We start from the raw sequence: 11,358 nt of genomic DNA, 5'->3' as shown, positions 1-11,358 counted from the left end.
TCTAATAGATAATGTCAGTTTATACAGAGTTTTTATGATAAAAAAATAAAACAAGAAAGTGTCACACTGCTACAACACATGAGTTTTTAGTTGAGGAGCTGTATAGACTGTGGCTTAGGTTAATGATTAAGAAAAACAATTGAGTCCCAGTAGCCCAGCTAGCTTAAATTCTTCTAATCTCAATGTTGGGAGATGTGTTCACAGAGTGCATTCATAGCTGAAACAAAGCTTTGAAAATAACTTAAAGTTAGACTAAGATGTTTTTGTCAAATAGCTTTGGGGTGAAAAACCCAAGAAGACAATCTAAAGTTTTAGAAAGGCACATAGTTAAATGAGGAACTCATTAAGGTCAGGGAACAAGAACAAAGTAACCCCATTATTACTAGTTGATGCACTTTTCTTGCTAGGATTGGTTGATGACCAAAGGTGATGATTAATTCCTTGTACCCATTTCTGCCCTCAATTTCCTTATATAAAAAAATTATTGATGAGTGGGTATACACCCTTGTGGTGGTATTGTGTTCCCCAAAATATTGTGCACCCTAATAAACTTATCTGGGGTCAGAGAACAGAACAGCCACTAGATATAGAGGCCAGAAAATGGTGACACACACATCTTTAATCCTATCACTTGGGAGGCAGAGATCCTCTGTGAGTTTAAAGCCACACTGTAAACAGCCAGGCATGGTGACACACATCTTTAATCCCTGGAAGTGAGCTTTTAATCCCAGGAAGTGATGGCAGAAAGCAGAAAGGTATATAAGGCGTGAGGACAAGGGACTAGAGCTGGTTAAGCTTTTAGGCTTTTGAGCAGCAGTTCAGCTGAGACCCATTTGGATGAGGACACAGAGGCTTCCAGTCTGAGGAAACAGGACCAGCTGAGGAACTGGTGAGGTGAGGTAGCTGTGGCTTGTTCTGCTTCTCTGATCTTCCAGCATTCACCCCAATACCTGGCTCTGGGTTTGTTTTTATTAATAAGACCTTTAGAGATTCATGCTACACACCCTCAAGGTTTAAAGTAGAGCTGACTGTTGTTTTTGATATATAAAAGTTTAGGTTTGTGGTTCCTTTAAGATTCCTTATAAGATTACCTTTTGGTCTTCTAATCGTGTTCTTCTGGTCGGAACCTCCTCTTCTCCTTTCCTCCTCCATCGTGCGGTGGGCTCCTGACTTGGCTTCTCACCATGTCTTCTCACAAGACTTTCAGGATCAAGTGATTCCTGGCCAAGAAACAAAAGCAAAATTGTCCTATTCCTCAGTGGATTCGGATGAAAACTGGTAACAAAATAAGGTACAACTCCAAGAGAAGACACTGGAGGAGAACAAAACTGGGTCTGTAAGGATTCACACAATGACAAGACAGTTTATACTGAATTGTGGGTCATCAAGCAATCCTACCACGTGGAGTTCAACATTTTAACCTGAAGACTTGGTCATGTTTTAAGTTGGGGGAGTAGTTTGTCCAGTAATAAAATAAATATTTTTATTTATAAAATACAAATAAATATTTTTATTTGTAACTGCAAAATGCAGCCTACCAGTAAAAGACCTGACCGAGAAGAATATCCTGCTTACCTACACAGTTAATCTATAACAAGTTGCTTGGGTATGAATGTACGTGGGTTCTTGGGATAATTTGTTTTTCACGTGTAATATGTAAAATGTTTTATCATGTAAGGGATACAGAAAACATGCTGTGTTTTACTTAAACTCATTGTAATCATTCCCTTGAAAAACAGAATGTGACCACATTGTAATTTTTATATTGCCTGAAAGATTTTGCTGGAATATATAAACTGTAAGGGGAAAGAATAGAGTTAAAATGGGTTAGAAGGAAAATATCAAGAATGAGAGAATTAGGAGGAGAACATCAAGAGAGTTAGCAGGAGAAGGAAAACCTCAAGAGAGACAGAAGGGACATTTCTGGATAGAGATAAGAAAAGAGATTGTAGAACACAAAATGAAGAATAGAAAATAAAGAAAGAAACTATCGAGAGAGTGTGAGTGTCTTTATCCCTAACGTACTCAGATAGAAAAGTCTAGTACGTGCTGGCTCTATGGATTTCCCTTCAAGCCCTGTGCTGCTGGAGGCTGGTCCTCCAGGCAGTGATAAGATGTGAACTCTCATCTACTGCTCCAGTGTCATGCCTGCCTGCCTGCTGTCATGCTCCCTTCCATGATGGCCATGGACTTGACCTCTGAAACTGTAAGTCACCAATAAACTCTTTCTTCTTTAAGTTTCATTGGTCATGTCTCATCACAGCAATAGAAAAGTGACTAAGACACCATGCCTACCTAATAGAAATCATTTCTATGTCCTCTCATTTTCTGTTACCCTTGACTGTCAAAAAATAAACAAGGTGGCTGGAGTGATGGCTCAATGGTTAAGAGCACACTGGATGCTCATCCAGAGGACCTGGGTTCCAGTTTCATCACCCACATGATGGCTCACAGCTGTCTGTAACTCTAGCTCCAGGGGATCCAATGCTCTCTTTTGACCTCCATGGGACCAGGGATGCATATGGTATACAGACATACATGCAGGCAAAACACCCATACATATAAAATAAATAATGAAAGAATTTTAAAAAGAGGAGCTAGAACGATGGCTCAGTGGTTAAGAGCACTGGTTATACTTCCAGAGGACCTGAGTTCAATTCCCAGCACCCACATGGTGACTCACAGTAGTCTACAATGAGATCCAATGCCCTCTTCTGATGTGCAGATGTACATACAGACAAAGTACCCATATACATAAAATTATAAATAAGTCTTTAAAAAATTGTTAAGAAAGAAGAGGATCTAAATTTGTAAGGCAGGATAGATTTAACAGATCTTTGAACACAGAGTTAAATCCAAATTATACTTATAATAAAGTCATCTGCTTTTATTTTACATTTTTGTTGTAAATCATTGTTATCAATCTTATAAACCCACAGCAAGATTTCCTTTTTCTTTTCCAGCCTCAATGTTCAGAACTGACATTTAAAAGCACCAGATTAAGGCTATCTACCTAGAAGATCAAAAATCAACATTTTAGTATCTACAGTTTGGTTAGGCCACACCAGGTTTTCAAGAGGCAGTAGTGTGGGAGTGGGATACAGTCAGGTGACCATCCTGGCCCCAATCCAGAAATCACATTTTAGATTAGACATACAAAGAATAGTAATTTTTATCATGCAATGAATTTTTTAAAATACAGTAAAGAGGAAGTAGCCACAGGCACATTGGTTAGTTTTAGAAATTCTCGGGATAGATGGAATCTTAGGTTATAGGCTCATCTCATTGCTAAATGAAGAGCTAATATGAAGGAATTTGTTTAAGGTCAGTGATGTGTGGTGATTACTGGGAATTGCTTCCCAGGGAGTCACCAGGGGATGGAGTTCCCCTCTTTTTTTTTTTTTTTTTTTTTTTGTTTTTTGAGACAGGGTTTCTCTGTGTAGCTTTGCGCCTTTTCCTGGAGCTCAATTGGTAGCCCAGGCTGGCCTCGAACTCACAGAGATCCGCCTGGCTCTGCCTCCCGAGTGCTGGGATTAAAGGCGTGCGCCACCACCGCCCGGCCCGGAGTTCCCCTCTTAATATGTCTTGGGAAGTCCCAACACCAAGGGATGTACCTCTGAGACAAGCCGCTAGAGTTCCTTCTATCCAAGAACGGAGTATATTCTGATATAGTTCCATATGAGATCATTACTCACATGGGCGTAAACTTGAGCCATCAGGCTTGGGAGCAAACTCCTTTACCTGTTGAGCCATTTGGAACTGAAGAATTGGCTCAGTGGTTGAGAGTACTTGTCGGTTTTGCAGGGGACATAGTTTGGTTCCCAGCATTCGCATGGTAGTTCACAACTATCTGTAACTCCAGTTCTATGGGGATCTAATATTCTTTTCCAGCCTCCAAAGGTACCAGACACACATGTGGTGCACATACAGATTTGGAATTTTGAGGTCCCTTCATGGTTATCAGGTGATACAGGGGAAACTGGGTGCCTGTCTTACAGTTCTTATTCTCATTAATAAAATAATTTTAAAATAGACTCAAATGGAAGCTCAGGATAATTTTATTAGCATTTAAAAGAAAAGCCCCTCTGGCAGGCAAACTGTAAACATCAGTTTTCCTACTCCTAGAATAGAGTGGGTGAGGGGAACTATGCTATTTAAACTGTCGTGGAGGTCTGATGCATGGTAGAGAAGCAGCCTCATGGCAGGGAAGGCAGCTTTAGAGAAAGAGTAAAGAAGCTCAAAATGTTGGGTAAACCCAAAATGTTAAGGAAAGCATTCTTAGAAAAGAGAAAGTGGCTGGGCGGTGGTGGCGCACACCTTTAATCCCAGCACTTGGGAGGCAGAGGCAGGCAGATCTCTGTGAGTTCAAGGTCAGCCTGGTCTTCAGAGCGAGATCCAGAACAGGCTCCAAGGCTACACAGATAAACCCTGTCTCAAAAAACCAACCAAACAAACAAACAAACAAAGAGCAGAAAAGTTATGCTTTTCTGAATAATTCTCATTAATGCTAAAACCTCTCATTAATGATTTTCATAATTAATAATAGTGCTTATTAAAGAACTGGTACTTCAAAATGACTCAAGAAGAATCCAAATAGTTCTCATGCCTCAAACACACAGAGAGATAAGCATTAAACCAAAATCTAAAGATAAATGCCAAACTAAGCTAAAAACCTATCTCTTTAACATGGCTTAAGGGGAGCCTGCCTTCCCAAGTGTGGTCCTTTGGCCAGGAGATTGACCCATCCAACTGGTACATTATATCTCCACACAGACTAGAGACTCTATTGATCAGAAGGAATTTTTTCTACTTCAATACATATTCAGACAAAATACTCATATGCTGTGGAATATCCTTCTCTACACTGTGAAGATGTGTTGCTCTCATTGTTAGTAAAGAGCTGACTGGCCAATAGATAAACAGGAAGCAGTTTGGCTAGAGAGTCAAACTGAGAGGACACTGGGAAGAAGAAGGGCAGAGATGGGGAGGGGGTCACCAGTGAGACGCAGAAGCAGCAGGAGATAAACATGCTGTGCTAAAAAAATAAAATAAAATAAAAGGTACTGCCATGTGGTAGAGCGTAGATAAGAAATATGGGTTAATTTAAGTTGTAAGAGCTAGTCAGTAATAAGCCTAAGCTACTGGCCGAGCTTTTATAATTAATAAGTCTCTGTGTGTTTTTTTGGGAGCCAGCTGGTGGGACAGAGCTGACTGGTGGGACAGAACAACTCGATGTACACTCATATACATAAAATTTCAAAACAATCTTTTTTAAAAAATGACAGTTATTAGAAACCAACCTTCTTTGCAAGGCATCAAAAGCACAAAACAGACTAAGATTTAGATGGTAAAAATTTGCCAGGTATTCTCCAAATCATAACCCTGGAGAACTAGAGTCCTCTTTGCAAATAAAACCAGCTCACAAATCCAAAAGGGCCCCTCGTCTTCACCAGTTCATCACCACACATTTTTAGCAGCAAACATCCAAGCGTCAGAGATCCTGAGACGGATTTCCACAGCTGGGGCTTCCCTGAAGTCCAGCCACAGAGAGCTGTTGATCACCTATGGCCTACCTCCTGCCTGGCTCTCCAAACACAGGAGGACCTCGTGTTTACAAACCTACTGCTTCTTAAAAGAAGCGAGGAGACAAAGTGGTAAAGGAAAATGACTTATTTACAGTTTGGCCAAACCTGAGAGAGCCAGACTGTTGGCGTCTGTGGAGGGCTGAATGAGATGCCCCCATAGTCTCGGACATTTGAATCCTTGGTCCCCAGTTGGTGGTACTGGTGTGTCTTTGCAGGAAGAAGTGTGTGACGGGGGCAGACTTGGAGAACTTCGGACCTTGCCCTACTCTCAGTTGGCTCCCTCTGTTCGCCAGCGTGCCCCTGCTGCTATGCCTGCCTGTCACTTGCTGCCAGCTCTCCCTGCCCCATAGGCTCTTGACCCTCTGGAAGCTTAAGCTCAAATAAACCCCTTTTACCAGTTGCCTTGGTTATGCTGCGTGTTTTTTTTGGGGGGGGGGGTGGTTTGAGACAGGGTTTCTCCATGTAGTTTTGGTGGCTGTCCTGGATCTCGCTCTGTAGTCCAGGCTGGCCTCGAACTCACAGAGTCTGCCTGGCTCTACCTCCCGAGTGCTGGGATTAAAGGCGTGCGCCACTGCCGTTTGGTTGGTTATGTTGTTTTATCGCAGCAATAGAAAAGTAATTCATGCAGTTTCTTTTTGCCTTTTCTGTAGCAGTGTTACAATGATAGGCTAAAACAAAAGCCAGGAAATATGTGCTTGCTAATTTAAGTTGTCAAAACTGTGTAAAATCTCTTCCTGCAAAGCTAGTCTCTCCTTCAAATGGTACCAGGGTTTCTGCTTTTCCCTTCGTCCAGCTTGGGATTCCTGAGGAAATTTTAATTCTTTTGGGTCCATTGTCAATACTCTGATAGCCAAAGGGGAGGGGCACATGTTTCTCTCTTTTTAACATTTATTTGTTTATTATTTTTAATGATATGTATGCAGCTGTGTATGGGTATGTGCACATAAGCACAGGTGCCCAAGGAGGCCTGGAGCTCGAGTCACAAGTGGTTGTGATGCACCTGATGTGGGTGCTGGGAATTGAACTCAGGTCCTTTGCAAGAGCAACCCATATGTACTCTTAACTTCTGAGCCACTTATCCAGCCCATACGTTTCTCCCTTTAAAAATATCTTTTCTCTGGAGATGGCAGTCACAGCATGAACATCACTTTTGGATAAAGAGAAAAAAAAATGTTACATATGGAAAGACGTAGGACCAGGCCTCCAGATTCTGCAGGATCAGAGAGAATCGGTGCTCAGCCTTTCCACTCTTGCAGAACCAGAGGGCCTCTTGTCACCAGGACTTCAGTCCAATGGCCTCAGAGGTCCGTGCAGGACCTTAGCTTCAACTCCAGTGGGCTCAGGGTCCCACAAAGACAGGAGCTTTGGTTCCAGTGGTCTCTGAGGTCATTATGGATGTAGGGCTTTGATTTCTGAGGTTCCAAGGGTCACTTCAGGACCTGGAGTCTATTCTGTTATCGCTCCAGAGTTTACTTTGGGCCTGTGGCACTCACCACAGCCCCTGGAGCATAGACAGACTTTATTGGGTCTGAAGTTTTGTATCCTGCCGCCATCAGGTTCACGGAACCCAAGCTGTGACCAAGGTTGTGACTCCATCTGGTCACCTTGGTGCTGAATGTCCAGCCCCTTAGTCATAATGGCACATAAAGACAGGATCACATCATTAACTCATTTGACAGTCAATACCAAGTTTCACCAGTCCTCTAGGATGAGTTACAGAAACCAGAATATCCCAATAGGCCCAGAAGAAGAAGAAGTTAAAACAAACCCACTCCAACAGATATGTAAAACATGACAAAGAACACAAAAAACATGACACAATTACCATTCATGACCCATCATCAACTGATCAATTCCCCTGGAAGGGATTCCAAAGTTACAGAGATAGCTGGAATGTTTGAAAATAAATTTAGAGTGTTACTTACTATTCAAAAGAATTATTGAACACATACATACAAAAGTCAGACAAACAGATGCGTTGATTTAGGAAATCAATCCAAGACTTTGACAAGACAGTCTTCAAAGAGAACATAGCAATTGGTAAATTGGAAATGAGCATCCAAAATATGAAGGAAAATTTTTGCAAGAAGGTTGAAACATTGAAAAACAAACAGACAGACACTTGAAATGAAGGAGATCATCAAGCAAATAAAAACCATAACAGATATCACTATTAGCAGACAAGATCATGCAGAAGAATTAATTTCAGGAATAGAAGACAAAAATCAAGAAAACAGACATACATAAGGAAAATAATTGAGGAGCATGAATGATTATTTCCAAGAAGTCTGTGATACATGAAAGGCCAAACCTGAGAATTTATGATGTAGAAGAAAGAACAGAGGTAAAAATCAAATGGAATAGACAGACTACTTAATGAGGAGGAGGAAGAAGAGGAGGATGAGAAGAAGGAGAAGGAAGAGGAGGAGGAAGAAAAGACTTCAACCACTAGAGGACTGTTAGATTTCCTTGGTATTGCTGGATTTTTGCTAGATTTAAGACTGCAGTTATAAACTAATAGTGTGCCATTCCATAAAGCTTTAAAGGGTTTGGACTCCGGTCTATTAAAGTGAACCCATGCTCATTAGCTGGACAAGAGGCAACAAGTTGGACTGGAATGCTGATCCAAACGCTAGGGGATGTTCCCCAGTTAATTGAAGTAAGCTTACCACTTACTTCAAACGGCTCGGAAAGCGGCAGAAGGATGGTTCCCATGGCTGAGCTACAGCTGCCCTTCACTGCAATTTACTGGATGCTAAACTTTTCACCCTGGGGACCTGGGGAGATGGTTCAGCAGGGAAAGCACTTGCCACAACAAGTGTAAACAGCAGAGTTCAGATTCCCATGTCCAGTAGAAGAGGCAGCAGAGACAAGGGGAATCCCTGGAGCAAGCTGGCTTAGCTCAATCAGCAAGCCTGGGGCTCAAGTGAGAGATCCTGCCTCTCTGTGTAAGTGGAGAGTGAAAGAGGAAGACACCCAAAGTCAACCTCTAGCTGTGTACACACCCACACACATGCCCTTCACACATGCATTCATACACACATCCATTAAAAAATAATTTTTATCCACCAGGTACTGACTTTTAGAGCAAAGTGGTGCTAATTGGCTAAGAGCTAAAACAACAGCAGGGTGGTGGCGGTGCACACCTTTAATCCCAGCACTTGGGAGACAGAGCCAGGCGGATCTCTGTGAGTTCGAGGCCAGCCTGGTCTACAAAGCGAGATCCAGGACAGGCACCAAAACTACACAGAGAAACCCTGTACGAACTCCCCCCCCCCAAAAAAAAAGAGCTAAAATGACAGGCAAATATCAGTCTATAGTACACTTCATATGACTGCTGCTTGAAGTCATAATTGTTTAAAAACTGTGGACTTAGCCTAGTACAACAGGACTGCCCTGGCAAATCAATCAGGCAGGGGACTTTTCACTGTTGGATGGAACTTCTTGGAACAAGAGTGTGGGCTCTGGGTTATACCATATGGGCTATATGCCTTGACTGACCAAGGGATAAAGGCAAAAACCTCTGCTGAGACATCAGCAATAAAGGCAAAATTCAGTGTTGACAACGACCCTACAAGTGTCAGCCAGGAAGAAGGTGAAAACCTGCACAGATTTTAGGTATGTCTTTCTGGTCATTCATCAACATGCAAAAACTTGGCCAAAACAGATGAGAGTATGACACAACAAATCAACTACTGAATGCCTATCATCCCTGGAAATTAGACACATTTTCATATCCACCGACATGGAAATGCCCTCAGAAGTAGTCAGGGTTGTATTAAAAGAGATAATGCCCTGGTTTGGGCTGCTAAATTGGGTAAGGAGTGACAATAGATTGGCTTGCATTTTGTGGTGGTTTGAATGGGAATGACCCTCCCTAGACTTATATGTTTGAACATTTGGTCTCCAGTTAGTAGAATTGTTTGGGAAGGATTAGGAGGTGTGGCCTTGTTGATGAGATGTGTCATTGGAGGTGGGCATTGAGGATTCAAAAGCCCAAACCATTCTGAGTTAGCTCTCTCTGCCTCGTGTGTGTGGATCAGATGTGTGTATCTGTGTGTCTCTCAGCTTGTGTGTAACTCTCAGCTACTCTTCTAGCCTGCCTGCCCACTGCCATGATGGTTGATTTGAATGTAATTGCCCCCCATAATCTCACAGGGAGTGGCATTATTAGGAGGTATGACTTTGTTGGAGTGGGTGTAGCTTTGTTGGAGGAAGTGTGTCGCTGTGGGGGCAAGGCTTTGAGGATTCCTATGCTCAGGATAACTGCCCAGTGTCTCAGTCGACTTCCTGTTGCCTGCAAGATGTAGCACCCTCATCTCTAGCACAACATTTGCCTGAATGCTGCCATGATCCCCTTCATGATGAAGTGGACTGAACCTTTTAAACTGTAAATGAGTCATCTCAATTAAATGTTTTCTTTATAAGAGTTGCTGTGGTCATGGTGTCTCTTCACAGAAATGAAAACCTAACTAAGACACTCACCCTCTGAAACTGTAAGCCCCAAATAAACTCTTACTTCTATAAGTTGCCTTAGTCATGGTGTCTTATCACAACAATAGAAAAGTAACTAAGACACATTCCTGTTGTTTTTCTTTATAACTGTGGCTGCCTTTTAAGCAACAGTTGTCCTAATCAGAGGTTGCAACTTTGCTGCTACTAGCAAGGGTTCAGCCGCAAGGGCCGCAGCCTGAGGGGATTCTGTTCCCTCAGGCACTGACTCTTTCAAAGCTACTAAGGGAACTTATCTAATTCTCTATCCCTCTAAAGAACTCAAAATTCAAAGGCTGAGGTGGAATTCTGCTCTCTCAGAGGGGCTGAATAGCAAGTAGCTAACTTTCTCCCTTAGCCTGCAAAAAACCCAGCATCCTTCTCTCAGCCCCCACTTAAGAACCCTAGCTACATGTGGTTCCTTCTTACCACTTCCTGTCAGCTACTTGCTGATTCAGCCTCCTGCCCGCAGGTTAATTTTACTTAATCAAACAAACGTAACACATCTTTGCATTATTAACAAAAGCAGCAGGAAAAAAATGCAACACACTTTAAAATAATATTTCACAATACATTTCAAAAGCAAAATGATGAAAACAAAACAACTTTTGCCAAGATTTACCTCTTGGCCTGTTTGTGTTAGGGTGTCTTCCTGGAGGGGGCTAAAATCAAGCCCACTTAAAGTTCTGTTCAGCAGATCCTTTCAGGCATCTGGAACACTTTGTTTCCCACTTTAAATATGGAGGATATTTAAAATTAAATATCGTTATTTTAGGTCAGTTTCCATCATATAAACTTCTGTACCCAGGGGACCAGTGATGGCAACTTCAAGCTAGTGTGTGTGTGTGTGTGTGTGTGTGTGTGTGTGTGTGTGTGTGTGTGTGTGCTTTATGAGACACAGTTTCTCTGTGGAGCCCTGGCTGTCCTGGAACTCACTTTGTGGACCAGGCTGGTCTTGAACTCAGAGATCCACCTGCCTCTGCCTCCAGAGTGCTGGGATTAAAGGCGAGCACCACCACACCCGGCTTCAAACTATTCTCAGAAAGTTGCTTTCTATCTGGTTTACCTGGCTATCCAGATGCATGGAAGGATAAAGTTTTCATCTGAGTTAAAACTGTGCCTGGGGGAGGGGCAGCAAGATGGCCAGTGGGTCAAGGCACTTGGTTCTGCACCTGATGACCTGAGTTCATCCGTGGGACTCACACGGTGCAAGGAAAAAGCAGCCTCCTACAAGTTGTCTCTGACTTCATGCGTGCTATGGCATTAGCCCTAAATAAATACT

At 42.4% G+C, this 11,358-nt stretch overlaps 1 pseudogene; it reads left to right on the top strand.

The window, feature by feature from the left end:
- The first annotated feature begins 1,184 nt into the window (after nucleotides 1-1,184).
- Nucleotides 1,185-1,469, top strand: LOC128110568 (60S ribosomal protein L39-like; annotated as a pseudogene).
- The last annotated feature ends 9,889 nt before the right edge of the window (nucleotides 1,470-11,358 follow it).

Source organism: Peromyscus californicus, unplaced genomic scaffold (genome assembly GCF_007827085.1).
Source record: "Peromyscus californicus insignis strain IS unplaced genomic scaffold, ASM782708v3 Scaffold_15__1_contigs__length_86483966, whole genome shotgun sequence".
Lineage (NCBI taxonomy): Eukaryota > Metazoa > Chordata > Mammalia > Rodentia > Cricetidae > Peromyscus > Peromyscus californicus.
This window is presented reverse-complemented; position numbering and strand designations above follow the sequence as displayed.